A 16894-nucleotide genomic window follows, 5' to 3' on the forward strand; every position below is an offset into this window, starting at 1 on the left:
GAGGAGGTTGTGCAGGTGATTTGTGCAGTCAGGGGGTGACTGTTTATAATACTCTGGGCCCGTGGAGACAGTTATTAGAAAACTTCCATTTTTTCCAGCATGTCACTACTTTAGCCAAACCACTCTTGGCAAAAAGTCCGGCTGTCCTTAGCCCTAGAATGGATTTGATTTCATTTGAGGCAGGGTATGGGGTTGTGGGGAAAGGGCTCTGCGCTGGGCTCCAGTCCTCGCTGTGCCATAATTTACAGTGGGACTTTGACCTTGAACGAGTCAGGGCCCCTCTTTCTGAGCCAAGGTTTCTTCATCAGTAAAACGCACAGGGTTACCCCACAGGTGGTATACACCCTCCTCACCCTAGGCTGTCTTCCTCTAGCTCCTCGGTTGACTCCTCCTGGGGCAGGGCAGTGTAAGCCAAGCGCGGAGAAAACGCTCTCAGACCTGACCCGGGAGAGTGCAGTGGAATTGAGAACCCGGGGAAGTTGTTTGAGCCTCTTCCCCCGGTGGCTTTCGGGCCCCAGGTTGTCAACTCTCAGTTGGGCAAGTGTCCCGAGCAGAAAAAGGGGGTCAGTGGGAGACAGTACGTATCCAGCTGCGAGCTGACGCCCCGCGCTCCGTAAAGCACCATGTCTGGCGGGGATGGAGCACCGGCGCGGCGGAGACGCGGACATTTGGGTTTTGGGAGTGGCGGACCCACGGCCACTGGGTCACGGGAGTGGCAGGGACGCGGCGCTCTCAAATCCCAGGCGCGACAGGGACGCGGGCGTGGCGGGCGCGGCTGAGACGTCGGCTCCCGGGTCACGGTCGCGCAACTCCCCTTCCCTGCCCCGCTGTGGCCCTGCGCAGCCCCGAGAAGGCGTCGCTCCAGGCCACCGCTCGCGTCCTGGGACGTGGCGCCTATAGAGACGTGACCGGGCTGGGCGGGGCCCCTGCCCGCAGGATGCCTGGTCCTAGCCGCGGGCGACTTGTCCTTTCTGGACGTGACCCGCTCTGCGCTCGCTCAACCACAAGCAAGGAAGCCCCGGGGAACGCCCAGCGGGCGCCGAGGCCCGTGAGAGGCCGGTTCCGTGCAGGCTGCGAGCCGAGCTGGGAGGGGGGCGGCCATGGCAACGGGCGTGGGCCGGGAGGGGACGCGTGTGAAACGCTTCTTTCTCCACATTTCGGTCCTCGGCCCCCGCTCACCACCCCCACCGTCTGAATAGCTGTTCTGTCTCGGCGGATACCCGCGTTGGACTGCTGATTGTTTAACTCCCAGACTGGCTGGCTCTGTTGAATTTCCAGACGCCTCTTTGGGACAGGTCCTGGGGGAGGAGGGAGAAATCTGTTTGCAGAAAAAAAGCCAGGCACAAATAACCTTGCCTCTGCTCTCCTTTCCTCTGATCCTTGAATTCTGTCCTGGCCTGCGATGTGGCAGGGACAATGGTCCCATTTTACAGATGGCAAAACTGAGGGTGTACTCACTTGGCCAAAAGCACACGATGAGATACAACTATCAGAAATGAGAGAATTCGTATCTCCCCAGTCAGTCCCCGGAGTGAGGCTCTAGATAACCCCCCAGGTCTGGGTCTGCCTGCATCCTCTGCAGAGAGAATGGCAGGCTTCAGGGTCTCCACGACATGAGGGAGAGAGGATGGACGTCCTGGATTCAGTTCTGGGCTCTCCCTACTCCCCTTTTCCTTGCTTCATCCATTAGGATCAGAGGCTAAGGACCCACACTCTTTATTTTCTCATTAACCAATCTCATCAAAGACCACCTGAGTGTTCTAACTTGTGAAACTTGGGCAAGCCCCTTCCCCATTCGGGGCTTCTGTTTTTCCATCCGTATAAGAGGGACTGTTAACCCCTAAGGCAGCTTCCAGCACAACTATTCCAGGATTCTAATTCACATACTTTCTCTGCAGGCAACACCCTGCCATAGGAATTTAACTTTCTTCCTTTTCTCCATTTTATAATTATACTTGCCTCCCCAGCACCTGTGCACATAGTATTACTCAATAAAAGGTTATTATATAAGTATAAATATATACCCTAGCCATGTGGCCCAGTTGATTGGAGCATTGTCCCATACACCAAAAGGTCATGGGTTCGATTCCTAGCCAGGGCACATACCTAGGTTGTGGGTTCAGTCCCCTGTTGTAGGGGCATTTGGGAGGTGACTGATCAATGTTTCTCTCTCTCTCTGTCTCTCCCCCACTTCCTCTCTCTCTAAAATCAATAAACATATCCTTGAGTGAGGATTAAAAAAAAAAGATACGTATACCTTTGCCTGTCTCCTTTCTCCTAACAAATTCCTAATGATGATCAAAAGCAAGAAGAGAAAAGTAAGTGGATTTATCAACATTTTCCAAGTATCTCTGCACCATCTGGCATGATGAGGAGCCACCTCTGAAGCTGATGGGCCAGCAGAATTATTTCAGTTCAGAAGCTGAGTTTGAATTTGACCTCTGTCCCTCCCTTACTGCCTCTGGCCAGTCACCTTTTTGAACCCCTGCATTCTTAGCTGTTCCCTGGCCTGTGGATTTGTTAGCAGCAGTGGCTCCCATTTACAGATAGAAGTGAAGTGACTTGGCCAAGACCACACCACAGAATACAAGGTGGTAGACTCAAGACCATTTCCTCACTTGTTCCATGAAAATAATTGTCATGCCTGTTTTACAGGATTGAGGAAAGCTCAGCTGGGGTAGAAAAGAAGACTGGAAGCTGTAACCTGCATTTGTTAGATGCTGAGGTCGCGGTGGTAATGCTACTGCCTGGCGTGGGGCTGGCAGGGTTCTTTCCTTGGGCATTTGCATCTGGTTTGTAAACAGGACTAGGACACAAAGGATGAACAAACAAGACATGGCCTTTCCTTGGAGGAACAGACACCGGGGGTGGGGGGCACCAAGTGCACAGATTGACGCAGCACCTCCAGGTGGTTCTCCTCAAGTACACAGCCCTGCTGTGGGAGCGCCCTCCCCTCCCCGTGTATTGAGTTTGTTTATTTGTTTTGCTTTCTCTCTGGCATCCTTGGCATCTCCCTTAAGGGAAACATTTGAAGTTCAGGACCTGCCACCCTTTGCCTGGCTTGGGTGACACACCTAACGGAAAGGTTTATTGGGTGACTCCTCTGCCCCCTTCTCTTGGGGGTCTCTGGGTCACCCTGGGTGACTTGTCTGAAAGACCTCAGGAATAGATTTCCTGGTATTCCCCGGGGTTCAGTTTCAATGTGCAGCGTGAACACAGCAAGTGGCCCTATTTGGGGTGTTTGCTTAAATGTTTAAAATTTATTTTCTCAAATAAGTGTACAGTACATTTATTTGTATGGGTATATGCTTAAAATGCACATGCATGTGCACAAAATTCAAAAGGTATAAAAGAGAAAACAGTGAAAGGTAAATCTTCCACCTCACATGCCCTCAAGCCTCTCAATTTCCTTCCCAGAGGTAACCACTCTTACTAGTTTCTTATATATCCTTTCAGAAATCAAATATTCTTTTTTATAAATTTTTTAGGAGTTTTTAATTTTATTTTTATATTTTTAAGATTTATTTATTTATTTTTAGAGAGATGCGACGTGGGGAAGAGGGGGACAGAAACATCAATGTGTGGTTGCTTTCGTATGTCCCCAACTGGGTACCTGGCCCGCAACCCAGGCCTGTGCCCTGACAGGGAATTAATTGAACCAGCAGCCCTTTGGACCGCAGACCAGCGCTAAATCTACTGAGTCACACCAGCCAGGGCAATTAGGAATTTTTTAAAAAGCAATGTTAGTCAAGTGATGGCCTCTAGACCACCTGGGTTGGAATCCCCACATCGTCGGCCCCCCAGGTGGCAAATGTGAAGACCAGAGAACCCTGCTTCGAAGAATTTGACAGCTCTCATCCTGTGGTCGGTAAGGTATTTCCATATGTTCCTAGTGTTAGATGAGGAGACGGAGGCCAGCCCTGGTCAAATAATGCCAAGTCTAGAACCAAAGTTTTCAACACTTTCATTTCAGCTACACCAATGTTTTGCGGACTGTGTGTGTGTGTGTGTTTAGAAACAAACCCCTTTTTGAAATGAAGTCACACCTACAAACACATGTGAAATAAAAGCAGAACTCCTCCTCCTGTTGAGGTGAGGGTGTGGTAGAGGAAAGACTCATGAGGCCTCCCTCCTTAAAACCCTGGGGTTGAGAGACTATAGTCTCATCTCAGGTGACATCCTGGAGATGACAGGAATTTGGTATTCAAATAGCCAGATCCAAGGAGAGAGAAAGGAACCAGAAGATCCTGCTCAGGCTCTGGGTGGGAGTCCTGGGTCCCCTCCCTCGCCACCTACCACCGCTGCCCCGCCCTGTGCCTCGTATACTCCAGTTCTCCTCCAATCCCAAGGAAAGCTGTTGTACGGAGGAGGCTGTTTGGAGCCCGCATGTCCCCAAGAGGAGAGGTGGCCTCCTCTGAGCTTGAGGAACCTGAGTTAGAGTTTAGGAGGATCTCCCCTGCAAAAAACTTCCATCCTTCAAACCTGCTTCTCCATAAATCTCAATTCTATCCACCACCCACCCCCGGGGCCCGGCTCACTCTACTCCATCCATACGCTGGCTGCCTGCTGCTTGCTCCTTCTGCCAGGTCTCCCCCAGATATCTGCACAGCCGGATCCCTCACTGTGCCCATGCCTTCTCAGGGAGGCTTTCTCCAACAGGCCCTTGATTAACATATCCCCTCCTCCACTCTCAACAGCCTCCCTGCTTTATGTTCTCTGTGGCATATATCACTCGCCAGCATTCTATGTATTTACCTGGTTGCCTCTCCCATTAGATGTGAGATCCGTGAGGGCAAAGATCATCTGTGCCTCTGATACCTAGAATACCACCTGACACATAGTAAGCACACACTAAGCATTCGTTGAATGAATAAGTGCATGACTTACTACTTCCTCTTAATAGACCCCCTCTCCACAGATTCCTCCTTGAGATGGAGAGGGTCGCTCACCATGGACAGGAGCTTTGATTTTGTGGACTGCGGTAGGAGCCAGTAAGTCCTGGTGCAACTTCACTGTGCCACAAGGAATCTTAACAGTGCCATTATAATTTCACCAGAAGGTACAGGTGCCAAGCTGAACTAGGTCCTCATGGTGGATGACGAGGACCTAAGGGGGAGAGCAGAAGACTGGGCCTTGGAAAGAGACCACCACAGAGCTTAGGAGGAGCAGGTAGAAGGTGTGGTTCCCTGCTCCCTGCATGGTGCTTGGTCACTGCAGACACTGAGCCAGGGACCAAGAGAAGGGGGAGCCAATCATGCATGATGGGAGTGTCAGTGAGGCTGCTGGCCAAGAGTCCCCTCCTTCCCCCAACCTCAGTGCCCTTAACCTGCCTTTGGCTCCTCCCATGAATCAGCAAGTTCCAGTCTCTGGGGTTTATTGCGGCACTTCCCCTGGGGCAGGCTAGAGGATCTTACATGACATTAAGTAACACCTGGGAGGGCAGGAGGCTCAGAAAGCCAGCAGCAGCCTGAGAAAAGGGTCATCCGGGGCTAAGCAAGCCTGTGTCTCTCTGTATGGAGAACCCCAGCCCAGGAAACAGCTGGTGCCAGGAACTTGGGGGATGGGGAGTCCCCAGCCTGAGCTGACAATTGACACCTCTGGGTACAAGCAATTGAACAGACAGTTTCAAGTCTGCAAACCCTGACCGAAAGTGAATGCAAGTGTGCCTTGCTTTAAGTCACCATTTATAGGAAAACCAAATACTTAGCGAGGATAAGAAAGGGGTCATTCCTCATTTTATTTTATTTTTAATTGCTTTGAGAGAGAGAGACAGGGAGAGAGAGAGAAACATCAATTTGTTGTTCCATCTATCCATGCAATCATCGGTTGTTTCTTGTATGTGCCCTGACTGGGGATCGAACCTGATCAAACTTGCAACCTTCGCATATCAGGATGACATTCTAACCAACTGAGCTACCCAGCCAGGACTTAGTCCTCATTTTAAATAGGGCTGCTCCTTGGGTATGCTGTGCATGTGTGCACTCCCCTAGGCAACTGGAAATCATTGCCTTTATAAATATTCAGCTTCTACATAATAATCATTTGACATGTGGCACTTCCTGATGTACGTATATTGTCATCAGATTCCCAGAGGACCCCATGAGGTACCTATAATGGTCCCCATCCTGCAGATGAGAGAACAGAGTGGGTAAGTCCCACAGCTCAGCCAGCCAGGCCTCAGACTGGCAGTTGTTCCCAGCAGATCACGCTGTCCCCGCATGGTTCTGGCAACAGCTGTCAGGCTGATACAGAGCAAGAGACTGATCTGTGTGATAGATGAGGAAACCAGCGAGGTGAAGGCTCCAAACGGGTTCCCTAACTTGGAGCCTAGGTTTGGGAGTCAGACAAACCTGGGCTCTGACCCTAGGTTTACCACGCACTGCCTCTACTTGGCATGTACATACTGGATCTCTATGGGCCTCGGTTTCCTAATCTATAAAATGGGGATAATAATGGGGAGATGTGAGGGTGAACTGAAGTGATATATGATATTGCTTAGGGCAGTGCCTGACACATAGTTGCTGTTAGTATGCTTGTCATTCTGGTTGTTTTTACAGTATTTCACACTCCTTATGTGAAATGTCCACAGGGACATGTGATAGAGCATCTCCTCCAGGGTCAGGCAAGATATCCCCCCTGCCTCATCTCAGTCTTTCCCACCCATCACCACCCTCACCCCTTCCAGGAGATCATGCTGGGCTGGTTTCCTTCCAACCACCAAGAGACCCCTGCCACTGCCCGACCCCACCTCACAGCTGGCAGCTACTTGGCCAAGGATGAATGGCATCCCCCATGGCCCCACTGGTGTGTGGTCACCCGCCTCTGCCTGTGGCAGGGACTGGAGCCCAGACGTGCCTGGCAGGCTGCCAGTGCTTCCTTGGTAGGATGCCCCGCCACTCCCTCTGGCCCCTCTATTCCGGGAGCTGTAATTTAGACAGCCCTCCCCGCCCCAATTGCTATCTGTGGCAGCAGTCACCAGTCCTGAGGGCCCTGCCCACCCACCCCCACTAGCCTGCTTTTTCATAAACAGCTCCCAGGCTGCCCTATTATCTTGGGCACCTTGGCTCTGGGGAGGAGGCCCTGCCACCCTGGAGATACAAACGACTCCTCAGCCCTGGGGGAAGCTGGTTCGATGTGGGCAGAAGCAAGATGAAACCCTCACCCATGAGAGCCCAACATAGCAGCCCTCAGAGCCTGACCCTGAAGCCCGCTGTGGTGGGTGGGGTGCAGAGGAGAGGAGAATCTGTCATTATCTCCCCAACATGCTGGGGACTGGGTCAGTCCGGGCCATAGTCTTCCCAAAGGCTCCTGCCTCAGCTAGGTGTGCTCAACCACAAGGCCATGGAAACGGGGGGCAGGGGCCAATGACAGCAACCAAAGTGATGTTTTTAAAATGCAAATGTGCTCATATCACTCTCCAGCTTCAAATCTTCCCTGGTTCCCCATGGCCCTTAGGGACGAAGCTCACAAGACCCTCCTCCTCTGCCCTTTCTACCACTTCTCTCACCTCAGGACCTTTGCACAAGCTTTCCCTGTGCCTGGACACAATTGTCCTCCTCATCTAACTCCTACTCATACGGCAGGTCTTGGATTAGAAGTCACTTCTCATGGAGCCTTCCACTGACGCCACCACACGTACGCATTCTCCCTGGTCCTCCCTTGGGCTGGGTTGAGTGTCCCTCCCACGCTCACCAGAAGCACCAGGTCAGTGCCTGTGCACCTGTCTGTCTCCCTAGCTGACTATAAACACGCCCAGGGCAGGAACTCTGTCTGCTCACATTGTTTCTCCAGCACATTGCTCAGCCCTGGCATATAGTAGGTGTTCAAGGAAAATTTGTTGAAAGAACAGACAAATGAAGAAATGAACGACTCCTCTGCCCCTTCAGGATGAGTGGATCTCTTGGGGGCTATTTGCTCCTTTGTGCCCTTCCTTTTCCCAGAAAGCCTCAGCTTCTGCATTCTGTCCCTTTCCCTCCAAGCATGACTCCAGGTTTTCTGCACTGCTGTCCCTCTGACCTGGAAAATGTAGTTGCTGTGGCCATGGACCTGCTGGCGGGGAGCCCCAAGGAGCCCTGAGGTTGTACCGTAGGACGGCAAGGCATCTTTGGGGTGAGAGGGAGGAGGGCACCGAAGACGGAGTCCTCAGCCCGTGAGTCACTTAACAGCAACAAATCTATTACCAGGAAGCAAGGGGGGAGTGCGTGCCCCGTGGGCAGGTCAGGTTATTTTGGCACTTTCTGCTGTGATACTGAGATACTCTATGTATTCGGCCTGCTCCAAAGTGGAAACTGCAAAGAATAACCTACAACTGCAACAATGAGGCTGGAGTTCGGTTATTCTACCCGTTGTCCCTATAAATATTGGAGAACCTCTGTAATTTGAGTCTTTCTGCATCCAAATTGCATTTCCTTTATCATTTCTCTCATCCTGTAGTTTCATTGACTTTGTCCGAGAACACCTAGAGACTGGATAAATATGGTCACTGCATCTGTTTCCACCTCCCAAGAACAGGAGACCGACTGACTCCCAGGAATCCAGCCATGGAGCTAAGGTCTAGGGCTCAGGCCTTTTAGGGAAAGAACAAAAGAGCAGGGGGGTGCTCAGCAACCTGCCTCCCTGCTCCTAGCAGTCACGTCATGAGGTGGCCAAAGCCAGGCCTAGTGAGGACAATCAATCTAGTGGCAAGATACACAAAGTGCAGTCTCTGGGTGGATCACATGATCCAGACATATTCTCACCTCAAGGCCTTTGCACCTGCTATTCCTTCTGCCGGGATGCAGTTCCCTCTCAGATTTCTACAGGCTCCCTTCCTCAGGTGTTTGTTTAACTTGCCCCTTTTCAGGAAGACCTTCTCTGATCACCCTATTTAAATTTAACCTCCCTCAGTCCCTCCCCATTTCTCTGAGTTATTTTCTCCATAGCTCTTATTGTTATCTGATACACTGGGTCCTTTCCCTCCCTCCCTTCCTTCCTTTCTTCCTTCCTCCCACTGTGTGCTTCCTTTCCATAAAATGTAAGAATCATGGCAATTGTGTTTACAGATGTACCTCTGGTTTAGTTCTCTATTAGTATCTAATAGAGTACCCTAAAAATGTAACAGCCATCTTAAAAGAAACATGTATTATCTCCCACAGTTTCTGCCAGCCAGGAATCCTCATCATGAGGATTTGCAGGGCTAGGAGGAGAAGGGGGCTGGAGTCATGGAACCTTTTGAAAGTTTACATGAAAAAAGCAAATTTATACCGTGGCTGGTGTGGCTCAGTGGATTGAGCAATGGCCTGTGAACCAAAAAGTCACCAGTTCAATTCCCAGTCAGGGCACATGGCCTGGTTGTGGGCCAGGTCACCGGTTGGGGGTGCACAAGAGGCAACCACACATTCAAGTTTCTTTCCCTCTCTTTCTTTCTCCCTTCCCCTCTCTCTAAAAATAAATATGTAAAATCTTCTTTTTTAAAGCTAGTTTGTACATAAACACACCAAAAAAAGCATATATAATAAGCTCAGGACACCATAAGCTCAGTGGACCACAGCTTCCAAATGCTAGCTAGAATTGAGCTGTAGCATCTTTAAAGGCACTGACTGAAGCTTGTGTCTCCTGAACAAATAAATGAATGCATGCAAGAAGGAATAAATAAAAAAGAATGAAAGAATCAAACAACTGCCAAAAAAACCACAATCTTGGAATGTTTGCTAGTTAGCAGCACATCTCTGCTTATAGAATTGCCTCCAGAAAACTGGCTGACTTCAGAAGACCTGCATTCAAGTTTTGCCTTAGTCACCTAACTATATGGCCTTGAACTTGTCACTCAGACTCTCTCAGCTTCATTTGCCTCATCAGGAAATTAATGGGAATTAAGGAGTGTGTTTTGTAGGCTACACAGCCTCCTAAAACCATGAAGTACTCTTATTTGGGTTGGACTCTTGCTTTGGTGGGTGCCTCTGGATTGGCAAAAGGAATGAAATATCATATACATCTGCCCTCGAGGGTCTCCATCTGCACAGAACTGCCCTAAGGATCGGAAGATTCCTGGGTGGGGAAGCAGATATTATCAATCACCCAGAAATACATGGTGCTCTGCAGCTGTCTAATGGAAGGCTCTGATCTCATTGGAGGCAGGGATCGGAGAGGCAGGACAAATGTCCTTATATTTTATTTTATTTTATTTTTAATATTTTATTTTTTATCTTTAGGGAGAAGAGAGTGAGAGAAATATCAATATGTGGTTGCCTCCTATATACCCCCAACTGGGGACCTGGCCTGCAACTCAGGCATGTGCCCTGACTGGGAATGGAACCAGCGACCCTTTGGTTCACAGGTCAGTGCTCAATCCACTGAGCCACACCAGCCAGGGCTATTTTATTTTTTAAACGGTTTTATTTATTTATTTATTTTTAGAGAAAGGGGAAAGGAGGGAGAAAGAGAGGGAGAGAATCATCAACTGGTTGCCTCTCGCATGCCCCCAATGGGGGGCCTGGCCCACAACCCAGGCATGCGCACTGACCTGGAACCCAGCCAGAGGCCTTTCAGTTCACAGGCTTACACTCAGTCCACTGAGCCACACCAGCCAGGGCCAAATTTTCTTTTAGAAGTGACATATGAGCTGAACCCTGAACTCAATGAGAGGCTATGGATGGGGCGGGAAGTACTCTGGGCAGAGTGTGTCACAGTATCTGACACATAGGAAGTGCAAAGGGCCTGTGGTAGCACATTGGAAAATCTGAAGGAAGGCTGGTATGCTCAGAGCAGAGTGAGGAGGAGATGGATGTGAGATGCAATTAGAGAAGTAACCAGGGATACGTGGCAGGAAGAGACTAAATCCCCTTGTTCTCTTCCATGTGACATTTGCAAAGACTAAGGAACTAAAGTGACAGATTTCAAGTCTCTGAATAGCTGTTACACAGAAGAAGGGTATCTCATGAGGAAGAAAGTGAAGAAATAAAATGGAGTCACTATAGTCAAGTTGCTAAATTACTAAAATCAAGTAGGTTGAAGCATGAGGAAATATTTCTATCCTTGCTTTAAGTGGAAATTTAAATTTTTTATTTTTCAATCCTGTGTCAATGCCTGGATTTACATCACATCTCCAGATAACCCTCTGGTTACCTGCATGAAGGACTAGGGAAGAAATGTTCAGGTACTCAGACCGTCTAATATTCATTATCCAGACAACTGGTCACCTAGAGGATTAGAGTATAGGACTGATTCTTCTCAAGAATGTAATCTTTACCTTAAGAACTCAGCTTTTCTTTCTTCTTTGGAACAAAGCCTCCAGGCTCTTTTTCAGTTCTGTGGACACTCAGAAGCCAAATGAGAGAAAACACCCCAGTAAGAGGGATTTGAGTCAGGTAGAAAGGACTAAAGGCAAGCTGGGGTCTTGCCTTCTCTTCTTCACTTGTGTCTGCAGAAAGGGGGTTTGCTTGTTTGCTCATCTCTTCTGTGTCCTGTTCCCTCTGCCCTGTTACTCCTCATCCTGCTGCTTATTGAGGGAGGACAGTGGACAGCTCTGTTCAAAAAACAAAATTCAACCAAGTTAAGTTTGAACATCTAATTGGCTTTATGAAGCAATACATGAACCAGGCAGCTTCCCACCTAGCAACTGGAAGGTTCTCCCAGGAGTCGTACCAGTGGAAGGTTTACAAGCAGGGTGTTCAAAGCAAGGGAGCTTTGAACGACATAAGAGAAAGAATTATTTGGGGATTGGAATATCTTTTTTTTTTTTTTTTTTTTTTATGTGTGTGGGGAAGAGGAAGTGAAGGGTTTTTTTGTTTTTTTTGTTTTTTTAATTGTTGTTCTATTACAGTTGTCCCATTTTTCCCCATTGCTCTCCCCTGCCCCATCCACCCCCGTGTGAAGGGTTTTTATCTTGCAGATTGTCTCTTCTTTCTATGCAGAGACAGAGAGGGCCCAGGTGACAGATGACATTACTGGTGCTTGACCAGAAATTTCCAGGCCGGTTGATTAAGATTACATTTCTGGGAGAGGCTGGAACTGCAGTTAGGTCAGGTATGAGGCCATCTGGGGCCTGTGGTATTTTCTTTAACAGCTATGACCAGGTAAGTCTGTTGTATGGGAAAGGGAAGGAAAGAGCAGATAAGGGTGTCTCCAGGCTGCACTATTGAGAGAGGTGGGGAGGAAAGGGGAGGGGACAGCCAGCACAGCTGAGAACAGGAGTTGGGGAGGGACAGGAAGGAGAGTGATCAGCATGGGGCATCTCCAGGTGACTATGAGCCTCCTCTTTTTGCTGGAGGCACTGCAGGTCCCAGCTGCCTCACCGGCTGAAGGACAAGACAAAATTGCCTTGGTGGTTACTGCCAGTTTTTCTTGCCTGGCTCTCTTTTGGGAAGGCCTGTTTGCTTGTCTGGGCCCCCTCTCTAGACTGTAAGCTCCTTGGGAGCAGGGTGTGTGTCTTGTTCAATATCATATCTCCCAGAGCCTGATGCGGTTAATACCTGCTGAATGAGCGAAAGCACAAACTAATGAACACGGTGTGGCAGAGATGACTTGGAGAGCAGGGGGCTGCCTACAGCTGCTGGTGCTCAGCTCTGAAGGGCTGAGCCTTGATCTATGTTATCACTAGATTCTTTCAAGGACCAAGGATGGGAGAGAAGCATAGAAGGGCAACTCATAACCCAGACACTTCACCTCTCCAGCAGTGATGACCACCCCACGATAACATGCCTCTTGCTAAGGATCTCCTTCATTTCTCTCCAGAAGAGAAGAGAAAACATAAGAAGCACCTGGTACAGAGTCCCAATTCCTACTTTATAGATGTGAAATGCCCAGGATGCTATAAAATCACTACTGTTCTCCTGGTCTGGTGGCTCATTTGGTTGGAGCATCGTCCCAGGCACTAAAAGGTTGCAGGTTCAATCCCTGGTCAGGGTACATACCTAGGTTGTGGGTTCAATCCTTGGTCAGGGCACATATGGGAGGCAACCCATTGATGTCTCTCTCTTTCTCTCTCTCTCTCTCTCTCTCTCTCTCTCTCTCTTTCTTCCCCTTCCTCTCTGTAATCAATAAATATATCCTCAGGTGAGTTTTTTTTTTAAGTAAAATTAGCTATGCTCCACTGTCCAGTCAGCCTACAGGAAGAAAAGCAAGGTTAACAGAAAGATTCTCCTTCAGAAGAAAGCAGCACTAAAAACACACCAAATCAAGATGAGTGGAGAGCCATCCCAATAAACACACTTTGGGTACAAAACAAAACAAAACCCAGACACATCATGAAGCAGGCCATGTGGTGTTCTAGTTAGAAACATATCTCTGCAGCTGACTGCCTGGCTTCAAGTCCTGCTTCTGCAACTTCCTAGCTCCATGACCTTGGACAAATCACATGACCACTTTGTGCCTCATTATTCTCATCTGTAAAATGGGGAGTAATCGATCACAGGGTTAGTATGAGTATGGGAAGACTGAGCCTTTTAGAACACAGCTTGGCCCATGGTGTGCTCTGTCACTGTTACTGATTGTCCTCTAGGAAGGAGACAAGAGACCTGGAAAGGGATTTATTCAGTCCTGGTCCTTTACCCCCAGGACACAGCCTTTGATCCAGAGCACCCAAAAGCTGATCTTGTGGTGTTGGTGGTATAGTGGTGAGCATAGCTGCCTTCCAAAAGGTGATCTTACAGAACTACCTGAATGGGGACACTCCCAGTGGCCGTTTCCACTAAGCCTACCCACATCGACCACCAGGTCACCAAAAGCCCCTTGCATTCTGCAAAGAAGTGCAGACTTCAACATCTGGGCTGACTGCCCCTTGCTACACAGTGTCCTTGGGCAAGGTGCTTTCTTAACGTTCCCAAGCTGCTTCTGCTTTCTCATTTGTTAAAACAAGAATACTAAGACCCAGTTGCTAGAATGGTTGTGAGGATTATGTGCCCGGTGCCCAGCTGGTCCTTCTTCAGGTGGGCAGGCTTGGGCAGATCTGCCCCTCCCTCTCGCCCTCGCCCCTCCAGGCTGATTGGAGAGCAGGCCACATTGCTGGATTTGTGGCCTCCCTGGCTCTAACACCCAAACCTTGGGCAAGAGTCATGCCCTCTGTGCAGACCAGCTGGAGAGCTCCATCCCTGGCTGCCTGAGTCAGGGTTCACCAGGGACTTTTGTCCCTGTCACCTTAGGATGACTCCTGTGTCTACAAGCTCTCTGCCACAGTGACTGATCTGAGTCCTATGGTGAGCCCCACAGGAGAGGAAGTTCTGCAGCCTGAGTGCTGGGCAGAGGCCCCAACCTGCTCTGGAGGCTGTGATGGGGGTGGGAGGTAGGATCTGCATTCCATTTCTGTCCCTATCTTTAGGCACATGGCTGCCCATCCAACTTAATTACTCACTGGCACAATGAGAGGGGAAAGTTTAAAAGAGATAGGGTTGTGTCCTGAAAAGTGTAGTGCAGGAAGAACTAGGAGTTTCTACATTTCTCCCACAAAGGCTCTTTACCCACAGCTCCTAAGAACCTTGGTATTCCCATCACCAGACAGCAAGGTTGGGCAGTAAGAACTCCCTGTAGGTGGTGACACAAAGTCATCAGCCTACACTGCTCCAGCCCCACTAGTGAATTTGGAAACAAGGTTGAAAAGAGCTGCTAATTGCATCAAAGCGTCATTGTATGAATTTAATGCCAGGGGCATTTGACCTTAGGCCAGTCATCTGATCGCTCTGAGTCTCAATTTCCCTGTTGTAAAATAGGGATAGTACTGGAGTGACTGACTCACCAACCTGAAGATGAAATGAGGGAACACAAATGGAATGCAGCAGGGGATTTTTTTCTTCAACAACAAACATCTACGGCCTAAGACATACCAGGGTCTCTATGTTAGGGACTAGGGGGACATCAATAAATAAAACAAACATGGTCTCCACCTTCACGTTGCTCACGAGAGAAATGGGGTGGCAGATGCTGAGTGCGAGGGATGCTGTAGGGAACAGTTAAGGCAACCAGGTGTTAGCCCAGCTCTACAATTCACCAGCTGGGTGACCTGGGCCATCTCAACTCTCTCTGTACCCTGATTTCCCAACAATAAAGTGAGCCATGCACCCAGGCCATAGGATGGTGAGCATTACATGAATTGATACATGGGAAATTATTTACAGCACCTGCTATGTGCTCTGGCAGCACACACATGATCAGTGCTAAAAGGAGCTATGGGGCAAGAGATGATGTAGAGGCTGAGCTAGACCAGCAAAGGGGACAGGCGTGTTTGGAGGAGGGAAGTGCCAAGTAAAGAGCAGGGTATGTTGGCGAGCGGAAGAAGAGTGAGGAGTCATAACGAATTGAAACAGCAAGTCAGTTTCCGGAGCTGGAGCACTGGGAATGACCGTCAAGGGTTTTAAGGGTCAGGTTGGCAGCTTTAAAGCATTTGTTTCCCTTTGTATATGTGGAAACATGACACACGTGTCCTGTTCATTACTACATCCCCAGCCACTGGCACAGAGATTAGGGTAATTCCTTGCTGACCCCTCACTTCCTCTGGTTTCCAGCCCCACTGGCTTTCAGACCACGCAGGGCCTTTCAGTTGTTGGCTATCTTCAAGGAATGGAGCAGGGGAGATTTAGGGAAGACTGAAGGTAAAACCAGGCCTGGGGGCACCTATATCTTCCCCACCCACACAGCCCCTTTGGGGTCCCACGAGTCAGGTGTGCCTGGGCTTGAACTCAAGCGAAAAATTGTTCCGGAATGTTGTGAACATTCAACCACGAGTGCCGCGACCTAGCACAGCGCCCTGTTCACAGAATGTTCTCAGTAAATGCGAGCGTCACCGCTTTCCTCTTCCTCAGCGCCAGGCCGGGAGGGCAGAAGCGGGTGGGAGAGGGGTTGGCTCAGAGCAGACTCCTAGGAGGCAGAGGTGGCTATTTTAATTACAACACCACTCACAAAGGGGCAAACCGTTGGGTCCCCAACTCAGTGTTTACAGTGTAGGGGCGTTAGAGAGCCTTTCCTGGCAATCCCCTGTAACGCGTAACCGGGAAAGGGCCCCAAAGGCCGGGGCCGGGCGCTGCGGCGCCGCCTGCAGGAGAGAGGGCACCCAGCTATGCGCGCGTGGGAGAGGAACAGGGGAACTGCTTTCCCTGAGCTGGGTCAGCCGGTGCCTGTCACCGGGTTTAGGACCCAAGAACCGAATGAGAGCTGGAGGTTGGGGTGCATTTCTCCACAGCTCAGGGATCAGATGAAAGTCCGCAGCCCTGGCACTCCAGGCTATGTAGGCGGGGACTTACGCAGAACCCGGCATCACGCTAAGGAAGGTGCTCCCACCCACGTTCCTCCAGAGGGCTAAGCTCCCTCTTCACCTCCTATCCTTGCCCGTGGCACCCAGTCCCACCTACGCTGGCCCTCTCGGAGCCTCCAGGGCAGTCGGGAGGTGTGGCCCGCCCCTTTGATGTGCGCCGGCGCCTGTGTGATTGGACAGTCGCTTGTGACGTGAAGGGACTGCGGTGAGCCAGGGTGCTGCGGCAGCCGCAGCACCAGCCGCGGCTGGGGCTCCGGCTCCCGGGCATTTAAAGGGGACGCGGCGGCGGCCCGGGGAAGAGGGGGATGGAGGGTAGTTGGAGGGGCGGCCCAGACGCACATCATCCAAGACCCCTCAGGACCGGAGGGACTTGTGAGCTGGAGTCCAGAAATCCGGGGGTGGATAAGACACCACCTCCCCTCCAATTCCAGTAAGCACCCCTGGCTCCATCCTGCGCCCAAATACCTCAGCTAGCCTCTCTCCCCACTCCTTTACACTCCAAACTCAGCCGGGACAGACTTCTGCCGCCGCCGCTCCCCACGTGAGTCCTGGGCTCCCCGAAGTAGGGGAGGGCTGGGGTCAGAGTGTAGGGTGGGGGCTGTGCGGAGTTTGAGGGCGCTTCTTCACGTGTTTGTCAGTGGGGGAGTCCCTGGAGCAGAGGGATGAATCCCCCTT

The 16894-nt window shown here is 50.3% G+C and overlaps 1 pseudogene; it reads right to left on the reverse strand.

Moving 5' to 3' along the window:
- Positions 1 to 564: 564 nt before the first annotated feature.
- LOC149998280 (uncharacterized) lies at positions 565 to 2491 on the reverse strand (annotated as a pseudogene).
- Between the last annotated feature and the right edge of the window lie 14403 nt (positions 2492 to 16894).

The sequence above is a fragment of the Furipterus horrens genome, unplaced genomic scaffold (genome assembly GCF_987537825.1).
Source record: "Furipterus horrens unplaced genomic scaffold, mFurHor1.1.pri manual_scaffold_11, whole genome shotgun sequence".
In the NCBI taxonomy this organism is placed as follows: Eukaryota; Metazoa; Chordata; class Mammalia; order Chiroptera; family Furipteridae; genus Furipterus; species Furipterus horrens.